Here is a 7,951-nt window from a genome sequence, read left to right on the forward strand (position 1 = left end):
AATGAATCAATGCATGCGTAATAGGCTACATTTTGAATCAAGACACTTTTTTAGGCTACTATATCTTCTTGTTTTTCTGTAATATGTGAGACGATAGTAAATGCAAACACATCATACTTGATCACATAGTAAATTATTTTCAGCTGGCCCAAATGAGGACGCACCTTTTGATACGCTGTCTTGTCTCCCTGTGCTGTCTGAGGTTCGTACGTCCTGGATTGCACCACAGATATCAGTCTTTAGACCATTTAGACGTGGTACACAACATTTTGACTAATATAGGCCTAGTCTTTGGTGTACCCTGTGACTGTTTTCCAATGTGGTGTTATCTGACAGTAGGCTACTCATGCACGGTTTAGTAAACCGGGTTTCCCCCCCTTCAGAAATGTTGTTCAGCTAAGTTAATGTAGGGGTCCAGGGCCCAGGGCATGTTCGTCCGAATATATAAATAAATAAATAACCTCTTAAATGATGACCTCTGGCTCTGACGCAATTTTGTGGGAAGAAATGGACAGATTGTATTCAATACAAATATGATATTACCATGGTATAATTGATGGGCCCTATTAAAACATGACATAACATAACCTGATAATATTACATAAAACCTGAATTATTTGATTGAGGAGCCCCATTCAGAAATGCTTGTGAAAGCTGCTTTGTTGGTGATGCTGTGTTTGTGTTTTTCATCTTTTTTGTCGGCTTTTCTCGTGATTTAGTTCTTCTTGCTTGCACATACTAAGATTCAGTCTGTGCTATGGATGACTTACCAGCTTAGCATCAGTGGCTGGTACCTTATTTAAAATGTTTTCTAGAGTGTGTAGCCTACAGACGAGGTGTTTGTAGGCCTACAGTACACACTCATTTTAGAGATTTTGTGGATTGTGCTATAAAACGATCAACCTCTGCAGCACCGGGGCCAATGCGCACTAAAAGAAGTTTGCATACAGCCCTGCTTTGTTTCTTTGGTAGAGCACTCAGCATGGCAGTGCATGTGATGTCATGAAGGAGGGCCATTACGGATCCTGGGTACAACATGTGTTGCGATTGTCACCAGCCAACTGTGTGCTGTTGCCTCCTGTGTCATGCTGTGTAATGGTAGGCTTGGTTATTGTTTGACTACTGTGGGAAATCCGTAGTCGGGAGAGTGGTTGTGTGCAGGTCCCACATGTCCGCAGTAGGCCTAGCTCTCAAATGTAATTCAAATTAAAAAAAATGCTTTTTGCCTGAAGAAGACCCTGTCATGTTTTTTTCTTTTAGAAGAAATCATCATTTTAGGCTTAGGCCTAGGCCTAGGCTATATGCTAGATCGGTGTTTCTCAAACTTTCTTAGTCAGGACCACTTACCCAATAAAAAAAACCCCACACCTATCTAAAAAAAGAAAAAAACAGTTCAACTATGTGGCCTACTTAACCACTTATTGTCTTTGCACCTTGCTTATTGTGTAAAGATTCATGATTTCAACTGGTATATCTGGCAGTGTTGGAGAATTGGCAATTGGCACTGTTGGATTTACATAAGTTGGTTCAATATTGCAAAAAAACCTCATTTATATTATATTTTACCACATCTGCTCACGGACCACATGGGATAGCTTGCCACCACACTTAGAGAGGTGTCCCTGTGCATAGTGCGTTCACAATTAGTCAGGAGTGTGCTTCTTATGCATTGGGTGTGCTCACCAGGATTGGCACGAAGACACATTTGGAATATTAAACAGAGCCAATTAATTGACATTTGACCAACTTGACGTGCAACCCGACTCCAGCATTATCTGAAACTACCAATGTGAAAACTAACTGAATTACAGACATGAAACTACAGATGATGAATGAGGGAAATGGGAAGAGCAAGAAAAGAAAAACTCACAGTGTAAACTGTGATAAGTTGTGAATATATATATTCAAAAACATTCTATTGTATTATGTAAACTATAAACGGATACACCTCAACATGATGTGTAATGAATGGTCAATAAGCCTAGTGTTTTTATTTTTGACTGCTTTGTGTGTGATCTGAAAATATAGTTTGACTTTTAAATTGTGGAGAGTTTGTGAATGTAAAATGCCTATGAACATTTATTTTTCTTTGTTTACATTGTTGAGAAAAGAGTGAAATGTAAATAAATTTCAGCATTTAAACACACGTTAGTATTTAATCACACACTTGACACCTTTAAAGGTTTTCCATGGATCAAGATATCAAGGAACTGTGCGGGAAGCTCCTGGGTGTTTTTAGTGCCTTGTGACACTCATGTGGTCTCCCCTTGACTGCGGGGCAACTGAACCTCAAGTGCTATGACATGCCAGACAGTGGATGTGGGAGGCCAAGTGAATTTGCTTGAAGGGCCTGCATGGTGTAGTATCTTAACTACACAAACCGACACACACACACACACACCAGTCTTATTCTGTTCTTGACTTGAATTACATTTAGCAGACACTTTTCTATCCAAAGTGACTTACTTATGTCAATTCTATCACAAAGGGCTACATTGTGAAGGTGGGTGTTGGAAGCCGGGAACTTTTCATCCTACTACATGCTAGCCCAGCTCCTTAACCACTCTACACTACCACCACATAACAGATTTCAGTACATCAGTAATAAGAGGTTACGCAAGGATTGTTCTTCTTTGATCAGAGCATAATAAAACAGTTGTAAATGGTATTAATCATTACTGCTATGCTGCCACCTAGTGGACTTCCTTTACAGCAGATGCTACACATGTTATAATTAGCATATTTCTAGGCCTACTTACACTAATATGAGTCCACAAGTGAATTGGCTTTTGCATTCATATTAGGTATTGTAAGAAGTATGCAAATTGGAACATATTCCTGGGGCTAAATCATGCATGCCATCTTATTCAGAGGTTATTTTCATTTCCATCTGACTCTGAAGTCATTATAGTGGCAGCTCTACTTGGAGGATATGTAAACTGTTCATAGCTCAACCAATGTTTAGTCTATCCACAATCCTTTACTCTGTGCCAAAAACATTATCTATTGGCAGCACTGAAGAACTGAGAATGTGTCAACGATAGGAGCGTTCAGTCATGTTCTCCATGAAGGTGATTTTTAATTCATGGCCTCTGTGAGCATGTTATGATCTTGAAAACACATGAGATCTGTGCTCTTTGATTTTCACAGCCATGAAGGTGCAGCTCATCTGTGAGAACATAGTGTCGAAAACATCAAGCTACACAGGCACACACCTTACCTGTAATGAAGCTTAATCAGGATAGCAACAAAATACCTGTTAGTGAGATTAATGTAGTTTAAAAAGTGTGCTTGGCTGCACACACGTAATGAAGAGACATGGGCATAAAAAACTGATAGAACAAACAACTCTACCCACAGAACTCTGTGTTAAACCAGAGCCAGAGACAGTGTTTTAATGACACCTAGGGGTAGGGAATAATACTGCAGTCAAGCTACATATTTGGCATCAGGAGATACATATTCATATTCCGAATATTAATTCCAACTTTATTTGTGTACTTAGAAATAGCAAGTTGTCAGCTTTGTTTGAAGTTTGACTTTTCATTTTATTGTAAATCAATAGGCCTAATGATTCTAAAGCTGGGAATGAAGTAGACACCCAGAATGTTCTATTTATGATGGAAAATGTTAAACATCAAATCATCAGACATCATCAAAATTATTCATAATCTTATTTCAAAACATTAGTTAGAGGACAAAGAAGACATACAACTGAGTGGAGTTGAAAGGTGAAACTGTGACAAACAAAACAGCAAAACATTGACTAATACAGTCATGGTTGAAATTGTTGCTAAAGTTGACTAAAAAGAGGAATATCAAATCATCTTTTGGAAATTGATTTTAATGGCTTAAGTAATAAAATTAGGAAAAATCCAACCTTTAAGGACACCAATTATCTTTGTGAATGAATAATGTATCATAAATAAATAAATGTTCTTCCCAAAATACCAAGGTCAAAAATATTGCACCCCTATGTACCTATTTGACCCCAGTATTTTGGGAAGAACATTTATTTATTTATGATACATTATTCATTCACAAAAAAAATTGGTTAATTTTATTACTTAAGCCATTAAAATCAATTTCCAAAAGATGATTTTATATTCCTCTTTTTAGTCAACTTTAGCATGGGGTGCCAACAATTTCAACCATGACTGTATGTCAGGTAATCAAAGCCAAGACCTTAAAGTCTCTTTGAATATGTGCCACTCTCTACATATTTATGATTTATTCATGACAGTCATTTATGATATTGCTTACCTTCTATCTTGTTCAATTAATTGTATATGCTGTGTTATGTTGCATTTTGTTATACGTTAAATCATAAGTACATTTCAAAACTGAAACCAACTTGAATGTCAAAAAGCCAACTACAGAACAACTGTCCAAATTCTGGCATGACCCATGAGGGAGGATGCACCTGCAGGAAGAGCTGATCAATTATAGACTCGTCCTGTCCGGTCGTATGTCAATACCCTAACACCTCCCAGTTTGAACAGACTACATTATATTCAAACTAGAAATGCAATTCCAAGGAATTACCAGTGCATGAAAATGCAAAAATATATAGATAGATAATGTAGATATGGTTACTAAGGTGTAGCTAGGGTAAACATGGTGGTTGCATAGTTTAAAGACAGTTGATGTGTGAAGTTAGACAGTTTAAAGCTTAAACATTCCAGTTGTAACTTAACTAATGATTTCTAAAAGGTATGTTAAAATGTTATCTAACTATGTTAACAATGATAACCAGGTTGATTGGTTTACATAGCTAATGATTTATAACAGTTATGGTAAAAATGCTAACAATAATAACAATGTTAACTATGTTAACAATGTTAACCAGGTTGATTAGCTAACCTAGCTAATGATTTCTATCAGTTATGCTAAAAATGTTAACTATGCTAACAATGCTAACTATGCAAACCAGGTTGATTAGCTAACTTAGCTAATCATTTCTAACAGTTATGCTAACAATGCTAACTATGATAACAATGCTAACTATGTTAACAATGCTAACTAGGTTGATTAGCTAACTTAGCTAATCATTTCTAGCAGCTATGCTAAAAATGCTAACTATGATAACAATGTTAACTATGCTAACCATGCTAACTAGGTTGATTAGCTAACTTAGCTAATCATTTCTAGCAGCTATGCTAAAAATGCTAAATATGCTAACAATGCTAACGATGCTAACGATGCTAACCATGCTAACTAGCTAACTTGCTACTGAGGACTTCTATTTTGAAACATTTGTTGATAGGGTATCCATGGCTGCCACTATCGGGAATAAAGAAGTTACTGTAGTAAAATCATGTTGGTTGCTATGGAAACGTTCATAAACGCTTGATTTTAATGGTTGCTATGTTGGTTGCTAGGTACATGGAGGTCTCATGTAGTTGACTGGAGGCATAGTTGATGATAACTGACAGTTGGAATGGTTGAACAGTTAAATAGTTGAGTAGTTTCAATGGTTAAATGATTTAATAGTGTATTATTGCAGTGAGAACTTTTATTTTGAAAGAGTTGTGGAAAGAGGAAACAGTTAACAGGATATGTAGTCTTCACAGAGAGATTGTATGCTTAAAGCCTGAGAGAGAGAGAGAGAGCTGCTGCAGGTGGGGCTGGCCACCTGGCATAAGATTCTAATTGCTTAACGATCCGACTGTGATGTCATAGAGGCCAATGTTAAGTCTATGGGGAAATTTTTAATAGTTTTTAATTTTTAGTTTAAAAAGTATAAAAGTTACAAAGTTGAAAAATACTTAGCAGCATGCCCCTATTGAAGACCTACGTTGCAACGTTTGAATGAAGTTTCTAGGTTAAACGGTTCAAGCTGAATAGAAAAAATGAATTTGATCAGCGGAATAATAAGAAGAAGAAGAAGCATAGGAAGAACAGTACAGTGCATTTTCATGCACTGTAATTACACACAAGTAATTTAGAGGCTAATGGTGCCTGATGGCTTTTTTTGTCCACCGTTGCTGAACATTTGAACATGGTGCTTTCTGTCATAACAAACATTCACTGAACTTTCAACATTCAACACACACACACACACACACACACACACACACACACACACACACACACACACACAATATAATATTAGAAAGTAGATTTTGACTATTTCAAGTTATTAAAATGTAATTTGTCCTTTACCTATCATAACCCATAATATTGAGAATGACCATAAGGGTTATTGCGTAGAGCTGACAGTCTACGAAGCATGACATCCCATATGGGTTTATTCTGTCGAGTTTGTTCTGTCTATGGCTGGTAGTCTGGTTCAGCTGTTCCAACTGTTGGCAAATCACAAGCAACAGCATGGGCTTCCCCTGGTTTCATGGCATATCATGAGCATCTAGCGAGGCCCAAATGGCACACAGTCATTATCTTGGCTGTGTTTATGATAATGTCCAATGAGCCGTGCAACTCATAAACAAACTCAAACAAACAGCACTCATCCAAAATAAACATAAAGCCAAACGATGAATATAAATATAAACATTGCATGATTTGAGTGATATATGTGGGGTAGAGAAGAGGAAGCAAGCAATCTTTAAAGGTGCTATCATAAGCAATTTCATGTTTCAATGTTTTTTTTTTGTTTTGTTCACATTCTGCAAACATCTCCTCACAATCTGCCATAGCTGCCCATCCCGTGAGTACATAGTAAAAAAACGGTCTCTGTCTCTGCTGAAAAAAGGGGCAGCCAAAAAAAAGAAAAGTGTTTATCAGTCTCTGACATCTGCTATTTTGCAAGCCATTTATGCCCTATTACAGTGGAGCTATCCAGTATAGCTTTCAGTCGAAGAGCTGGATGGTATTCTAAACAGTTTAGTGATATAAGTTTACATTTACATTTATTCAATTAATTCTGAGCAAGTGCCTCTGAAGAGCTATGATTTATTTTGCTTAGAGAATGAGGCTATTCACATCTTCTATTAGGAGATTTGCCACTCACTTTGAGCAAACTTTTGTCAGAAATAGCCATATACAGTATACTATAACATCGCCAAGACAGACTCGAGGTTTGTGGGAAATAGTTAGTGGGTACATCTTATACAATAGTGAGGTGTCGGTATTGCTGTAAGCAAGCAGGAGCTACTCAACACATACACACACGGTTGCAAGTGGTGTTGCCAAAGTCTTAATAATGTCTTCTGTGAATGACTGAAATGCCTGTGATCAACTTTTAACCAAACTATATCTCCTTATTCTCCTTATCCAACATTTCACAAACTGTTGTGTCATCTTGTTACAACTATTGCCTTAGGCAACAACAATTAAATATAATTTAATTTTAATATAATTAAAATCACAGCATACATTTCAAAATGGAAAACAAAGTGTTATCCAAGTTAGTGAAACACGACTGAAAAATGTGGTTTAGACAGACGGTGAGGATATATTAATTAGAGGCTTCTAGAGTTGATATCAGCATATGACACATTCCACAGTTACTTGCAGGATGCTCAGACCAGTGACAGAAGAGGTGCCAAATATCACAGCGGAGTCCACATTTAAAGGGACAGTCCCGATCAAATTCAATAATATTTTTTTTGTGTGAAATTCTGTTAATTGCTCTTCACAGTCATCTGTTCAGTGCATGTGCTAGGAAAAATAATGTAAACACACACACACACTCCATGTTGTCCATAGAATGTACTCCAGTTTGCCATCCTGCCCGTGGTAAACAAAGATAGAAGCTTGAACTGAACCAACAATTTCAGCCGATTAACACATTGCTTTATAGGGGCACTGGAGGTAGGAGTGTAATTTGATTAGCTGTTGAGCTCACCCTGTGTCTTTAACTCTCAGTCTCTTTGACAGGAATAAGACACACGTTGACACAGAGTACACGTTTTCCCATTTTATTTGACCCATTTAATCTCCTTTTCACCATCTTCTTGGAAGACAACATTTCTTTCCATGTTTTCTTTTG

General features: G+C 37.0%; 1 protein-coding gene across 1 annotated transcript in view; it reads right to left on the bottom strand.

Annotated features, from left to right (window-relative positions):
• Positions 1 to 7,866: 7,866 nt before the first annotated feature.
• Positions 7,867 to 7,951, bottom strand: part of sh3bgrl3 (SH3 domain binding glutamate-rich protein like 3) — a 4,589-nt gene continuing 4,504 nt past the window's right edge. Inside the window, exon 3 of the mRNA XM_062529666.1 lies at positions 7,867 to 7,951. This exon is cut by the window's right edge and continues 1,694 nt beyond it. The gene's annotated coding sequence lies outside the window, so the exon portion shown is untranslated.

This window comes from Sardina pilchardus, chromosome 24 (assembly GCF_963854185.1).
Source record: "Sardina pilchardus chromosome 24, fSarPil1.1, whole genome shotgun sequence".
Taxonomy (NCBI): Eukaryota; Metazoa; Chordata; class Actinopteri; order Clupeiformes; family Clupeidae; genus Sardina; species Sardina pilchardus.